General features: G+C 33.6%; 2 long non-coding RNA genes across 2 annotated transcripts; one reads left to right on the forward strand and one right to left on the reverse strand.

Moving 5' to 3' along the window:
- The first annotated feature begins 7,033 nt into the window (after positions 1 to 7,033).
- On the forward strand, positions 7,034 to 8,949 carry LOC127835038 (uncharacterized). Its single transcript, XR_008028317.1, has 3 exons — positions 7,034 to 7,175; positions 7,686 to 7,790; positions 8,168 to 8,949. It is a non-coding gene; the product is annotated as an uncharacterized LOC127835038 (long non-coding RNA).
- Positions 8,950 to 9,328: 379 nt separating this feature from the next.
- Positions 9,329 to 12,345, reverse strand: LOC127836216 (uncharacterized). The gene is made up of 4 exons (XR_008028665.1): positions 12,198 to 12,345; positions 11,589 to 11,702; positions 11,178 to 11,336; positions 9,329 to 11,024 (listed from the first exon to the last, which is right to left on the reverse strand). It is a non-coding gene; the product is annotated as an uncharacterized LOC127836216 (long non-coding RNA).
- Positions 12,346 to 16,871: the final 4,526 nt, after the last annotated feature.

Here is a 16,871-nt window from a genome sequence, read left to right on the forward strand (position 1 = left end):
GTGTGTATTGGTGCAGTTGATAACCCCGCCGGGACTACATTAGGGTGCTAATACACACGTGTATCGTGTTCAATACCCGATCCATGCTACAACGTGTAAGAACGGGAATTTCGGTAATTCTACCTTTTTAAGCATGCGCACCTCTAATGGGCACATATCCAAATATAATTTAATTAATTATTTTCCTAATCAGCATCATTTCACTAAACTACATGCAAATTTGTAGGTAGGCTTTCCATGCTTAAAAAAAATAAACCGATCTTTTCAAAACCACCCTCACGCTCGGCTTTTGTCCAGTTTATTTTCACCTCTGGGGTATATACAAGTTCCATAATTCATTCAAATTTCCAAATATGGGCATGCAGTTGGTGTGTACAGATGCAGTAAAGGTGTTTAAAGTTTAAACAAGATGAAATAAGTATTATTTTACAGACATTTATTTTTTACAAATTTTAATCTATGGAATAGCGCCATGAAATGTAAGTGATTTCAGCCAAGTAAAAATTGGGTCGGTTAAAAACAAAGTGTCATAAAATTCAAAATAGTATCATTTAAGTTATATTTTAAACTTAGTTTTTATAAAAACACTATATACAGCAAAAATACAGCAAAAATACCAAAAAATAGACAGATTTACCGTTTACTTTTTGAAATAAAAATAAAAATGCAACATGCATCATTCGTATTTTCAGCAGTAAATCAATCAATTTAGCCATAACGTTGTTTTAATTTTAAAATTGAAGGATGTGCATACAATTTTCAATATATTTAACAATAAACATAGCTTATGTGCTATATTAAATCAAATTACGTTAGAAAAGAAATAAAACGCGTCGCAAAAAGTATGCGATGTCGGCAGGAATCGAACCTGCGCGGGAAAATCCCAAAAGATTTCTAATTCATCGCCTTACCCACTCGGCCACGACAACTTCACATCTGTGTAACCTTAAATAAGATATATATAAGTAAACATGTAAAAAGGTTCGCTCGATCTTTGAAGAAATCGCGAAATCAGATGATAATTGGATCAAAGTCAATATTTATAGTGAAAATAATGTATTCTAAATGAATAAGTTAAACATATATCAAAATTCGAAGTTTGAAAAAAATAAAATGCATCTCTCGGAAATAAGCGATCATTGAAGATCGGCAATGGCTTATGTATGAAGTAAAAGGACAGTTGAAAGTTTCCATTGTGCACGTTAATGATTCTGATAATATGGTGACAAAGGCAGCAGTCCTATGTAGTATTGTGTTTGACCGGAGGGTAGCGTGATCTGTGTCGGTGTTGGGCGCTCTGAGGGCGCAATCCGGCTACATAGGTACATAGGAACCTCTTGTGGCTATAGTCCATGGATCGGGTTCGGCAGACAGGGAACATGTAAATTTTTATATGTATGTTTTATATCTTAATTACCTAAACGTATATTTATCCTGGTTACTTATTTACTGAGGTTTGAGTTAGTCGCAATGATTGTAGATACGTTGTACTATATTTAGTAAGTATTTGGAGGACGAGTAGCACGGGCACGCGCTTTATTATCACTTATGCAAGGAACGCGTTTTGTTTATATACGTATTTTTGATATTCCGATAGGCTTAAGGGAGGTAACTTATTCCAGTAAAACGCGATATTTTTTGCGATGCCTTTTTATAACTCTTGTTTAATTAATTACATATTATGAAAAAGAAAAAGGCCAGTAGGACCTGTAAACAAACTCTGATACACACACTCTTCACTAATCGTGGCGCTCTCGCATGTCTGAGGCGATATATAAGACCGATGTCATATCATATATAATACTGTATACGTTGGTATTTTCGGTTAATATGTTAGATTGCTTAGGACGCAATGAATATAGTGTATTTATATTTAATCGAAGTGAGCTCATTGTTGTTTCTGGCGGTATTCAATTTCTGGTAATAGTTTCGCGATTAAGACGTCGGTTCTCGGTTAGGTATGGAATGTTCTTATTTGTTAATGTGCCAAGTGCTTAAAGGCGGTTTATCGCACTTTATTAGTCGGCGTTTCAAGAGAATGGGTAATAAATGCAAATCAGTAGGTGCTTAGAAGACTTAAGTACGGCAAGAACCACAACTCACTCTGCTAGGAACGATTACCACTGCCTGTCTGCAGCAAACGACAAATGATTCTGCTCTAGCAGTGAATGTATATACCAGCTTGTAAACGCCATTGGCCAGTCTAGTGTTTATCATTTAAATATGCACATATTGGCTGCTTTCATGGAAAACGAGGCTTAATGCACGTCAAATAAGATTAGCCTGTGCACAATGATAAGCATATGCAATGCGAACAAGCTAATCAAGGACGACAACAGCGAACAACTTCAGTGCCTTCAGCGCTTTGATTTATAATATACATTATGTCCTATGTTATATGGCGTATAGCTACTAATATATGTGTGTATAAAATATGTTAACCGTCTTTATTTTTTAAATAAATGAAATCATACTGAAACTCTACAAATTGAGGATTTACATGTTTTTATGAGCTGTCAAAGATTATTACAAACAACAATTATTATCTTTTTTAATGCAGACACTTTAAAAGACTGTGGGTGCGGACCCAGGATCCTGCGATAAATCAAACGGAAAGGTACTTTAGGTACTTAAGCTACGTTGATGAAACTCGGACATTGTTGACGCCCTGTCTTCAATAAATACTGTTTTTGAGTGAGGTAAAACTTACAAATGTATTTGTTAGCCAATTGACGTGTATCGTGGTATTTTGAAATTATTTTTAAAATAACTGGGCTATGCATTGGTTTCGGTAGAAAAGTACTGCAACAATTTCGCTAGATTTGAACACATTTTAACACTCCGCATTATGATATTTTGATTCAATTTTTCATATTTATACCAAGTGAGTTTTCATTTGACCGCCTTGCGGATACAGATCCATTAGCATGTGCTTGTGTATTATAATAACAATTAATGAGTTAATTTACTACTTACAGTATCGTTATTTTCATCAACATCATCGTTTCCATCGTTATCATCATCATCATCATCAACATCATCATCATCTCATCATCATCATCATCATCATCATCATCATCATCATCATCATCATCATCATCGTCGTCGTCGTCATCATCGTCATCACCATCGTCATCATCATCATCATCATCGTCGTCGTCGTCGTCGTTGTCGTCGCCCTCGTCCTCTTCCTCGTCCTGCTCCTCCGCCTCCACCGCATCATCAGCAGCAGCATCGTCATCAGCTACAGCAGCAGCATTATCGTCACTATCACCAACAACATCGTTTTGGTCGTCATCGTCGTGATCATCATCATCAGTGTCATCATCATCATCATCATCGTCATCGTTATCGTCGTTGTTCTCCTCCTAGTCGTCGTCATCGTCATCATCGTCGTCATCGTCATTCTCATCATGAACAATTTCAACAACCGTAAAACCTATCGCTCAGCTCCTTTTTGCAGTGAATTCGGATGTTATATCAAATCTTTTTGATTAATAGAGTTTGCTGCTTAATGTATTAATAACTAAATAATAATGTTGATAATATTGAAAATAAATGGTTTCAATTTTATTTATCCGTTTAAGATGCAGTATTTGACCAAGTCAATTTGTCGCTAAAAGTATTCATTACACATTCAATCCAAAAAGCGTTACGAGTTGCTATTGAGACTATAATCGCATTCCGATAAAAATGGTGTCTGTATTAGGGCCTGTTTAATTTCTACGCTTTATTGCAATTCATAAAAATATTTTTAAGGGTACCGGTATATCTAGACACACTCTGTTATCCAACCAATCCTTGTGATCATAAACAAATAAACAATGAAATATAAATAAAATTAGATGATAAAAAATGGTATCTTCCTTTTTGCTGTTGCTAGTTATCAACAGAGTAGCAAAACTTTTAAATATAAATTATATTCAATTCATAGCACGCTTAAAGATTTGAAGTTTATCTAAATCTATAAGCACAAACATATTTATGTTTGTTAATACAAAGCTGTAGCAGTTTTCTGATTGCGCTTGAAAAGATGTGATTGTTGTTGTTGCATTAATAGTATCAATAGTTTGTATTTCCAAATTAGGTATTCCACCATACATTTTGTTTTTAATCAGATGTCTTATAATTGGCATTGCAATATTTCAATAACGAGTAATCAACACAATTGACTTTATGTATTTTTAATTGTTTATCCATATTATCATTAACACTTGAGGGAAAAATAAGCTGTGTCAGTTTTTATTTTTTATTTTACTTATGGTTAAGACAGCTCTTTTTTTACTATATGCCGTAATAATTATAAGTTTCCGGTCACTTAAAGATATTGTTTTTCGTGTTGGAAAATTTAAATACGAAAAATATTTAGAGACAAGTGTGTTATGTTTGTTTGTCAATTATTTAATTGAAGTAGAAATAATACATCAATGTACATATTTTTATTGTGTTGTTCCCTTCGTTCTTTACAACTTAACAGCTTTGCAATCAACTTAAATAATATATAAAAAGTAAAAACAATAAACGTTTGGCTTTCTTAATACGATATCATTTCAAACGCTGTTGGAAAGAACCATTGCTTATTAGAGGTTTACAAGGTAATTTACCCAAGTACGCAAATGTAATGGTCGATTGCCCTTAGGCATGATTCTGTTTTATTACTTTAATCCGGTTGTAAAAATGCATGATCGAAGGGTCATCAGATAAGCAAAAACAGGGCCAAAATCTGATAAAATAGCGCTGTTTAACTGACTGTACGAAAATCCGTATGTCCGAAAATTTAGAATCATGAAAACATAAATATATTGGCTTAAAAAGGAAATGTTAGAAAATTAAGAATGTAAGAGAAAATACGGTGGTTTTATGGTGTTTAAATCGATTAGAAATAGCAAAACCTAAAGACATTATCTCAAGTGTGATTTTCAAAAGATTTTATATGAATGTACACACACGGTAAAACTAGTCTATTAAAATGCAATACCTTCATTGGTTCTCATGTTTTTAATATTTATTAAACATAGGTATTTGTGAACACTTGTTGTTATATAATATTGAAATGTACACGCATACTGAACATAAAATCATCAGCATAACGGCTAAGTTGGTTTTTACTAAGATTGCAATAGTGTTTATTTTATTATTATGAATCTTATGAGGATAATTTTGATAGTATGACACAGAGTATCTGAAGAAGATATATACATAATCACATATGTTGTTGTTGTTGTGGTTATTGTTTCAATATTTTTATGAGTATCATACATTCAATGACGAATAGCTATTAATTTGTCATACAAACACCATAATTATTATTGGATTGCGGAGATTAAACAAGTCGATTCCCTAGTAACTGATATAACTGATACATTTTTTGAGCGACAATTTGAAACTAAATCTAGTATTATTTAAATTTGATTATTTTAATTGCAGACTTTTTTTATTAAACCCAATTAATGTGTACGCAACGTTTCTTTTATTTAAATCGCTGAGTACGAAGCATCAAGCTATTTTTTAATTAATTGACAGTGATCTTTAATGTATGTCAACATATAAATTGAAATCAATCTTAATTAAAGCTTCAGTGGTTGGTTTGTAATAAGTTTTGTAAATGTTGCTGTAGGATTATATATTGCACAATGAATATGTGGTGATGTTCTTGTGATAATATTGAGGCTATAATTAGTTTCTGAATTAAGCTAGCTAATTTCAAATAAGATACAAACACATCCCAATCCTAAAATTATCAGTAAGTTATAGTATTGTTTGCCTCTAGGCGCATAATTAATTGAAGGCCTAGTTTATCTGTTAATCCTCGCCCCATGTGGTGTCCCAGTGGGTACACTGATATTAATACACGATGTATTGGTTCACAATTAAATCTCTTATTAAAACATGTCTCTCAGGTGACTGAAAAATGACTGTGTAGATACAACAAATACTACTACAACGGAGACTAAGATAACACATGTTACAATTAATTTGTCTTCCTTGCGTTCTTCTTATACGACAAACACTTCTAAAACAAAAAAGCAAAAAGCCGCTACTGCTACTGCTTCGGCTACTCTTACTGCTACTGCTACTGCTGCCGCTGCCGCTGCCGCTGCCACTGCCGCTGCCACTGCCGCTGCCGCTGCCACTGCCGCTGCCACTGCCGCTGCCACTGCCGCTGCCGCTGCCGCTGCCAGTGCTGCTGCTACTGATAGTGCTACTGCTACTGCCACTGCTACTGCCACTGCCGCTGCCACTGCCGCTGCCACTGCCGCTGCTGCTGCTGCTACTGATAGTGCTACTGCTACTGCTACTGCTGCTGCTGCTGCTTCTGCTGCTGTTGCTACTGCTACTGTTACTGTTACTGCTACTGATACGGCTACTGATACGGCTACTGCTACTGCTACTTCTACTGCTACTTCTACTTCTACTGCTACTGCTACTGCTAGTGCTACTGCTACTGCTACTGATTCTGCTACTGCTGCTGCTGCTGCTGCTACTGCTACTACTGCTGCTGCTGCTACTACTACTAATTATAATAATAATTCTACTTCTCTTTATACTATTGCTAGCGATGCTTCATAATTTATTTTTAAATGTATCATTTTGTTAAAACAGGAAAGAACTGTTATATATATTTTCTTAAAGGTGTAAAGAATCTAAACTTTTCTGCGATTAAAATTTTATTTAACTGGATTAGTATAGGCCACAAAACAGACGCTATTGTACTGATTTGTACTAAACAACATGTTGTCATAACAGTTTTAACATGCCGCAGTTTCCTTGGAAGTTAACCTTTGATTGGACTTATGTATAAAACATTAACAAGGTAATTGTTGACAGTTTGTCCTGTCACAATTATATATTAGTTGAGCCAAACGTGTGATAAAGATTCCTTTTGGGGTGGCGATAAATACTATTTATATTGTTCAACAGTGGGAGACTGAGAAAACATATGTTACAATTAACTTGTCTACTTTGCCTGCTTCTTCTTTATATATTTTTCTTGCTAATCGTTTAAGTTTAGTTTTAGTTAAGTAGGTATACACCCTTTCAGTTATTCGCTTTTACTAGTGTTAGAGTTGTGTCCCTTAGCCGGATGTGACGTCAACGGGGGATAGAAATTCGCCAGAGAAAATAAAATTTTACTGTGTCGCTGAAGAAATCAACGTCTTTAGCACAATATATGCGTAAGTTGCACACATGTTTTATTTTTATTATTTTATTGACGCATATTAAAGCTATCGCTTGTTGTATATTTACTTTTAAGTACGATGAAGTGAGAAAAAATGCATTAAACATTCCGTTTTGTCAAGACACATTTCATGTTCGTACATATACCATTACACCTGGATTGGAACCTAAAAGTAAATATTGTATAAAAATGCCAAATTTTGAAAGCAAAGCGTATTACGAGTTATTTTCAGAAAGTTTATATTTGTAATCATGATTTTATCATAGGAATTATATGATTTCGGGGCTTTTTTTATTCTTAAATAGAACTAGAAAGTAGAAGAATGTGAATGAAAACCAATCAGGAGAACGGGTCATTTAACTTTCATGTTTTTTACACCAAAATCTCTATATTTATAAACTTTCAAAACCGAAACTATCCTTTGTTTCTTTGAGTGTTTGACTGAAGTGTTGAAATAATATAAAAATCAGCTGCAAAAAAAGCATTATATGTGGGTTTTTTTCAGGAATCATCCCAAATGCTATGTTCAGAAACAGTGAAGTACCATGGCTGAACCAGATCCTGTAACAGAAAAGAAAGTACAACAGTACACGACTGTGATTGTCATAAGGTTTGTTTTTTTGTTTAAAATGTGAATTCACTATAATAAATACTCCTAAGTTTATTATTAATATAATTATGCAAATACATACACATTGGTGGCATGAATATATCCGGACATAGTCATGTACCATAAATACACTCTAATAAATATTGACTCGGTACAGAGACCCAACATGAAAGCATACAAGTTCAGCTGTCAGGTTTTAAGCATTATTGCCACTTTAAAAAAAAACATGTAACTTACACTACATTCAGTATCGATCATATTTATTTCAAACCATTTTCTAAAAAAATAATATGATGAATTTTGTATGTTGTATAAGTAACATGATTTTTTTCTAAAGAAGCAATAATGCTTAAAACCTGCCTTTTTATTTTTTGTAGCTGTATGCCAAGGATGTCCCTGGCGCTGTTTTACCGCAACTTCAACCAGAAAGATGAAAAGTTACAGAGTTGCGAATATGGTTGAAATGCCGGGGACAAGCTGTGAAATCGAATGAGACAAAAGCCGAACTTTGCTTGAGGTACTTATTTTATATCGCCTTTTCAGGCCTTTTCCTGGTGTATCTACGGGTCAGTTAAACGGACCCATTCCCTAACCTAAATTGTAATTTGAAAAAAATAATTCCCAATAAAAAAAGAAAGAAGAGGTTATGATTATTTTAACTCAATTATATGTAAATGACATCTAACAAAGTACATTACCATGAATAATATGATTTTTCATCTAATTTGAATGATTGTGAAGGGTTATTTTATATTAGTTTTTCCCAAATCAGTTGATTTTTGGCACGAAAAATTCACAATCCTGCAATTGCTTTTTTCCCAAAATGGCCAGGAAAAAGCCTGCTTTTTATATTAAAAACGCACATTCATGTTGTGAATTTTTTTCTATGTTTCTGTCAACCAGTCTGTTAAAAATAAGTTTTATCTGTTTAGTCAGCCTGACTCGACCACACAGCATATAGTACTTTACAATGTATATAACATGCATAGTGGCACACAGCTTTCTGCTTCAATTAAAATCCCTGACATAATAAGTTACATTACTCTCTTAAGTCTGCATTAGAAATTGGTTGCCACTAGTTAAATTGTCTTATACATTTTTTGGTCACAAAGAAGGTAGGGGTGGCGTTTATTAGGTGGAAAACAAGTATCTGAAACAGACTCTGGAGTAGTGCTTTTTTGTAACACCTTAAATCTTAATGTTCTGTTACAAAGTTTAAATCTTTACTTTTATATATTTTCCAGGGTAAAAAAATTCAGTGACAACCAGGATAACATCCTAATTGTATATCCTTATCCAGACCAGCCATTTGCAGCTAAGCAGAAGTCGTCCTGTATGAACTGTCAAGGACAATCAACAGTGTCAACAGCGGAAGAACATCTTAATTTGGAAGAATGCACATGGACCCAAAGCACCAGACCGATCTTCAAAGACTTTTCGTACATGAACATTCTGGAATGGACCAAAAGTTCTGGTAAAGGTTCAAAACTGGGTGTTGAAAAGCCTATTCAACGAGGCTATGTGTTTTTTCATGACGGTTATGTATTCGACACATGGACATCTGAACGTAACAGTTCAACAATTGTTAGATGCAAGTGTTTCCGCTCCATGAAAAACCGGTAATCAGAAATAAAGAGTATTGAAATAATCTAAATTATATTTGAAAGTATTCAATTTTGTGTTATTTTAGTGTCAGTATTTGTGAGATTCACCTCAAATCACATTTATTCATTCAATATAATCATAGGATCTCAGCTCATTTTGGTGCAATACCTGTATCTGAATGTTTGTAATTTTCAGATTGTGTTTCCTTAAATTAGTTTATGATTTCTAGCTTTCACATGTTGTCTTTCATCATTAATCTTACAATTAATGATACTTCATACTGTTTTGTGATGAACTATGCTACTCAAATGTGCTTATCTTGCATTATTTCTGTTGTAATAAAGCTTATATCATTGATTACAAAGTGTTTTTACTCAAAGGATTACGCAAATCTGTAGCAGAGTCTTAGTGAAATAGTTGCTATGGTGTCTGCTAAGCAATCTGGAGCAACCAGTTTCGATCCCCATTGAGAATCAGTAATGGTTCTTCCCAGGAAACGAACTTAAGTACTGATTTGTCTCAATATGCATTGGACTTTCTTAGTTTTACCTAATATTTCCCAAAAAAAACTAAAATTTCTATTAACAAAATTATTTATTCAGTAGTCATACAATCAAAACAAATTAACAAACATGATTAAAAAGATGTATATACAATTTTTATGTAAAGGCCACACACCTTATTTGGCATAGTAAATTTAAGTATGAGTGACATATTTTATCTATGCCAATTAGAATATATCTGGTGGTTACAAGGTAGAAATCCATCTTTTTTGCACTTTACAACTTAAAAATAATCGCGTTTGTCGAAATGGATGTGTACGTCTGGAAATCCTACTTTCGGTTTTAAAAGCAGTACTGTTTGAAAAAAAAACTTGCTATTAAACTAGGCTATAGATTTAATTTTATTATGCCAACTAGAATATATCTGGTGGTAACAAGGTAGAAAGCCATCTTTTTTTGCGCTTTAAAAAGTTAAAAATAATCGTGTTTAATATAGAGATCCTTCTTTCAGTTTTAAAAGCAGTTATTCCTGTTTGAAAAATAATAAATTACTTGCTAACTAGACTATAGATTTAATGAAAATTTTGCACACTTTCAAATTGCATCTATATGAACATGTACTTTATTTCAAGGTGTGTAGCTTTAAGTACTCTTTAAGCATTAATCTGTAACTAAATCAATGCTTATATCAAGATAATTATCAAAAACTTTATACAAAGCCAAAAAATGTACAAATATTACATGAACAGCCAATGGTTTTTCATTAGCCTACATGTAGTATGATGTACACGAACAACAAATGTTCATATAAATGGTATGTATGTTAAACACCAGGACATGGTATAATTGGGTCTTGGAAAAGAGTGAGCAATGAGCAAACTGTCCAAATTTGATTAATTATCCCAAACAGAGAAACCAGAATGACCTGATCAAATATGTGAAAACTTTTAATCTTGTTAATTGCACGTTCCACTTGAATTCGCTTCAACAGATGTGGTTTGTCCTTCCAGCAGTCGAATAGTGTAGGGATGGCTCCTGGTTTTAGATACCTCCGCTTAGCAAATCCAGATTCATCAAGACAGTCACGTTCAAAATGGAGAAAACAGACAACCGTATTGTGACTTATCTGAAAGAAAAAAAAAGAATAAATAAATATGTGTGCTTTTTTTGAATCACATCAACACTATTTTTCTGACATGAAAATGTATAGTACTTTACATGTTTTATTTTTCTTTATACAAAATCATTTAAAGTTTTACTGAAACCACTAACAACTGACCTTAAAATGTCTGTCTTCATCTCTTCGTATTTTATTCAACCAAACAGCTTGAACTGGATCATCTTCAGCTGGAAATGCATGATAGCTGGGCTTTCCATGGCCTTCTAACAATCCTTAGCCAGTGGTGTGACATTTGGGCACACAGCAGATCCTGTTAGACTGAAATTTTATGAAGATCAACTAATAATATTAAAAAAAATCAAGTGAATAACAACTTTACCAATTATTTTGGATCATTAAAATCAGTATAACAAAGTCCACAAACGTGGTTAACAAATAATAAGATGTGTTTTTATCCTATTGGTTAAGAATTTCATTTTATTTGTATTGATATTAATTATTATATGTCTATAAATGTTTTATTCCCAAATGTTATTTAAACAAATCAATTGACTAAACAATTTAATTTACCTTCAACTTCTTCTCGAGTGATACAGTAATGTCTTGAATCTGTTTTCCATCCGGTTTTGAGTCGAATACTGGTGTTGCTGTGTAAAACTGGACAGCATAGTCGTGGTCATTAATCTGTTGAACAAAATTCTGTTTCATAACATTCATGATAACTGATTCATTGTACTTTACACATTAATACACATTAGGCCGGGTATAGCTTAGTACAAGCTCTAATCAAACAAATAGCTTTTTAACAAACCATATGTTGCATTGGATGCCGTTGGCTTTCAATTTAAAAAAATGGTCAATTGGTACAAAAGCACGGTATGACTAAGACCAGTACGAGCGTCCTTTAGTTGCTTCAAAATATAAATGCCAACGAGTGTTCATACTTTGACGAATACGAAATGTCCTTAGATAAAACAAGTCAATATTTCCACCTATTTAATCTATATCAACATTTCTGAACAGGATTTATTTCAGTAAAAAATCCTTCGTTTGAACGTTTCGTCCTCGCGAAAACATATAACAGACAAAAACAATACCGCTGCTTTATCAGCATTATAAACCGAATATCAAAATTGCATAAGAAAATAATAAATTATTAATAATAAGGTCAGTACAAACCTTTTCGTTCATATTTTAAGTCCATTTACACCGTTGAAAACACACATTGTCAAACAGACATCTCTTTGTTTGCTTACAGTCGATAATCGGGTATCCCCGGATGACGTCATTCAGGGGAGGTAATTATAATCAGTTAATAACTGAAAGGGTGTATATCGATTTACATTTTTTGATAGATATTTATTTGGATAGTAATATTATGTTTTATTTGACTTGACATCATTGAACCGGTTTATTCATTGATAAGATCGGGATCTCCACAGGTGTTTAATCTCGATTGTTAGGTGGGGAGAAGGGTCCGAATGATAATGTTGTCGTCGGCTTACGAATCACATTTCACAAGTTTTAGACAAATATGCATACGTTATAAACCTAATTTAAGTATTACATAGATAATAACTTATCTTTATTTTGATGAACTACGTTTAAGGTATAAAACTATAATTATCTATTTGTTGTGTGCCGCATACATACCATCTTGCTTTTTTAAATTTGATCGCAACGGTCCGAAGTCATAAACATTCATTATGCATGGTTGCTAAAGCACAGTGTATACTAACTAACCTATGTTTATTGTTGTTTGCTAGGGTTATTATTATTATTTATTTTTTTTTATTTGGGGGGGGGGAAGGGCTTTTATAGAAGATTTCAACTAGTCCTTCAATTAACGAAAAAAATATTGGTATAGGAAATATAAAAGAGTAATAGACAGCTTCATTCATGCTGTTCTATTATGGTGTTTTAACGCATATAATTATGTATGGTTGATGAAGCACATTGTATGCTACCGATGTTTATTGTTGTTTGATGATGATTTTAAGTTGGTGTTGCTGTTGTTGTTAATGATGATGATGAGGAGGAGGAGGAAGAAGAAGAAGAAGAAGAAGAAGATGATGATGATGATGGTGGTGGTGGTAGTAGTGACGACGACGACGATGATGATGATTTTGATTATGATAATGAGATTTGAATTAAATTAATGCGCAAAGATTTTTCTTTTTAGCGGCCAAGTGCAGATATCTGCGCTCGGTCGCTGTAAGGGTTATGTAATATTTGCAATCTACATAGGAGTCAATAGCAGATACCAAGCACCATATGCTTATGAGAAACAAAAGCAAAATATTGGCAATCGCTGAAATCTCGAATATGACTTAATCATGTTATTAAATGAAAACCGGTAACTATTTTAAACTGTTATTATATTGCAACAACATAATTTTTTTTTATCTAAAAGACCATTGTTATAATTACAGGGACGTCAATAGGCCAAACTATTCAGGAAATATGATTTGAGTCGTCAAGGATAGATTTTGAGATCAATGTACGTCCGATGAGATTTTAAGGGAGTTGGAGGCGTAGGGACAGATTCGTTCGAGTACGCGATCATTTGAGAACAAATAATGTTGAAGCTTTATTGGAATTTCGGAAATTTGCGATTGGTACCGATTTTTCCTGGTTCTTTTTTATTGATTGATTCTGATAAGTTAGCGGCCGGCACGGACATGAATATTAACTGACGAAAACCTCTTCGCAACTTTCCGAAAATCTTCGACATGTTGCAAATATCCGTAATATTCCGCATTGTACTCACCAGAAATTGCAACTAGAAAGACTACAATAAATCAATTAGCTACGGCTCGGGCGGGGATTTACCTTTTATCCCTGTAAGGGACCTAATGCCCCAGACTACCGGCAATTTTTTCCGGAATTCGAACTTGATACACTTGATATCCCTGAATTAAATATTTATATCCGCAATTTTGATCTCTAGAGTGCTGACTGTTAGTATTGTATTTGACTGGAATGACTGTCGATTATGTGTTTTTAAGATTAAAACAAGCTTACGAAGAACTTTGTGTTTGCTTTTTTGTACGCTTTCTTTTTAAAAATGTATTGTCCGCCACGGACGCAACAATTGACCAAATGTACCAGATTGTGGTCTCTTTAAAGTGCTATGTTTTTACTGCCGTGATATCTTTAACGAACTACACATTATTGATCGTGGACGTTTTATACTCTTATTGAATCTGTTTCCCCAAAATATGCTCTTCTATTAGTAGATGTTTAGGTGACGATGTTCTAATTATAGATCTTACACGGCCAAGAAACACTAGATAGGTCTTTGCAAAGAGAGCTGTTGGATATCGTGAATGCGTTCAATGTGGCCTGTTTATTTCAGAAAGCTATGTGCAATGTTTTATGGGGATTTCTATCAAATTGCCAATTGCAAAATTTGATTTAATTCATTCGGACCTACAAGCGGGAAACTTCTTCATTAAAATTCAATGGGCTTTTAATAAGTTCGAAGGAAAGGCCAAATTTGACGTTAAACAGCAACGCCGAAAAAATTGCTACTCAGTCTTATTTATCACTTTTTTTTGTAAGATTTACCAGTAGACGTTCTTAAGTGAAATTAAGCAAACACACAGTGCCGACAAGTATGGAAGGGTATATAGGTTAAAATTACATCCTTCTTTGTAACTGTGTCATGATTCTTGATGGTACTTTCAATTAGTATGTAGACACCTTTTCATGCTTGATGACACTTACATCTTGCCTGATGTCCAATGTCTATTTACATTCTGCTTAATGGTATCATGCATGTGTACAGATGCAACATTCTTGTTCGTTAATTGCATGCTGCATATGTGTATGTTGGTTTGTGCAGAGAGACTTGTGCAATAGGCGCAGTGCATAATGGAATCAAATATTAATGCGTTTAATAAATTAACGCGATGGCAAGATGTGAGTTTCACCCAAGCACAAAGCAACATACTATCATGCATGATACAATGATGTCAATTGACAGTCATTCCGAAATGCTACGGAGGACTACGGAAATTTACGGCGTATAACGGAAATTTTATGTTATAGGAGAAGTTGCGCACCTTTGTAAGATATTTGCTACTGAACCGAAATTAACCGCGTGTCTGTAGACTTAACTTTTTTTTGGTTAATGACTAACCATAATTTTTGTACAGTAATTTACCTTCAATAACCAAAGAAAGTCTATGGATATATTTCAATATATGCTACTAATGCATGTATGCAGAGCTCCAGATAAGACGATTAAAGTCGTAAAAAATTGAATTAAATTTAGTAAAAAAGTAGACTTAAATTCTGTGCGTACGGTTACACATTGGAAAAATAAAATAAGAATTCAAAATGTGTGATCATGCGTAAAACTCAATATCAATGCATATAATGTAAACATTTTATCAATGAGTTCCCACTCGTCTAGGCCCTCATTATAATTATGAAATCAACAACACTTTAACGTTATTATGAATAACAGACCATCTTTACAACAGTCGAAAAGCCGAACGTTTTCCATTATCTGGTCCTTTTATCGCAAAAAGTCTGCTGTAACCCGGCAATTGTCATGAGCTCTTCTAAGACTATAAACCTAAATGCGGATGTGCCAAAAATTATATTTACCTGAAAAAAAAGAATTAATAATAGACTTTAAGGCTGGATTATTATAGAGTGTAAACCAAGATTTTGCTGAAAAAGTTATCTGGAACTTTGCATGTATGTTGAGAGGAAATCGATTACATAATTTCAAATTTACTAGAGTACTTTTATATTGCACCACATAAAATGGTATAAAACTATAATATTGAAGTGCACATATAAACTTTATTATAGATGGGTAGGTATTTCGTGTCAATCTCTTTCACATATGAAAGAGCTGTTGGTCATGCTGCTTTAAGTACATATATATGCATGACACAATTAAGATTAAGCAAAATAAAACACTAGGTATTTGCCAAGAGTAAAATATATACGAGCAGTAAGAGCGTAATCGTGCACAGCGAGACATACTCATGTAGAATTGAAACTCTTATTGCTTTCTTTCGAAATAATTTCATGTGTCCGATCTAATATGCAATATGCCCGGTGTTTTTTTTTGCAGATGAATGTTCCGTTTTAGATCCATAATTAACGAATGCCTCAATATTTTCAAAAATTAACACCGGAATTATGTTCACCGACATTTTTTCATACAGATTGGATATAAATATTATAGAGCTTAACAAAAAATACATTAAGCCCTGTTCTCCCGGCACACGTGCTGGACACACAGGTGGTTAGCGTGTGGCTATGATAATAATTAGTGAAAAAATCTTTTTGAATGATAAATAATCATATTAAAACGAAAAATCAAATTTTCTATAAAAAAAAATTCACTATCGTTTTATATATAACAAGGTATCCAACTCGAAATCATCCGAAAACGGGGTGCATCGTTTTGAGCAGCCATTACTAAATTAATTTTGCAGCGATTTTCATGACCCGGTCTTATTCAACGCAGAAATAAATTTCCTTTTAGGAAATGTATATATCTTGTTATATTTCTACACATGCTGGGTCAAATTTTAAGAAATAAAGCAATACATAATTCGCTTGACCCAGTTGTGATCGATCAGACCGTATTTATGAATGAAATCTCCAGTTGTAAAGACACAACTCCGCATTGGAGCAATGAAATCACTCTTGTGTTTAAAATGTCAGTTGGTTGAAATGTATGTAAACAAAGGTTTCAAAATGCGCTGGACAGTTAGTTTTGATGCATAATGCAACGGCAAGCACGGTAAGAATGTTTTTTCATACGTTTTATTGAATTATGGTATCGAGGTTCGTGAACTTTGCAGGGAAAATGCCCTTTTCCCC

Source organism: Dreissena polymorpha, chromosome 6, assembly GCF_020536995.1.
Source record: "Dreissena polymorpha isolate Duluth1 chromosome 6, UMN_Dpol_1.0, whole genome shotgun sequence".
Classification (NCBI taxonomy): domain Eukaryota; kingdom Metazoa; phylum Mollusca; class Bivalvia; order Myida; family Dreissenidae; genus Dreissena; species Dreissena polymorpha.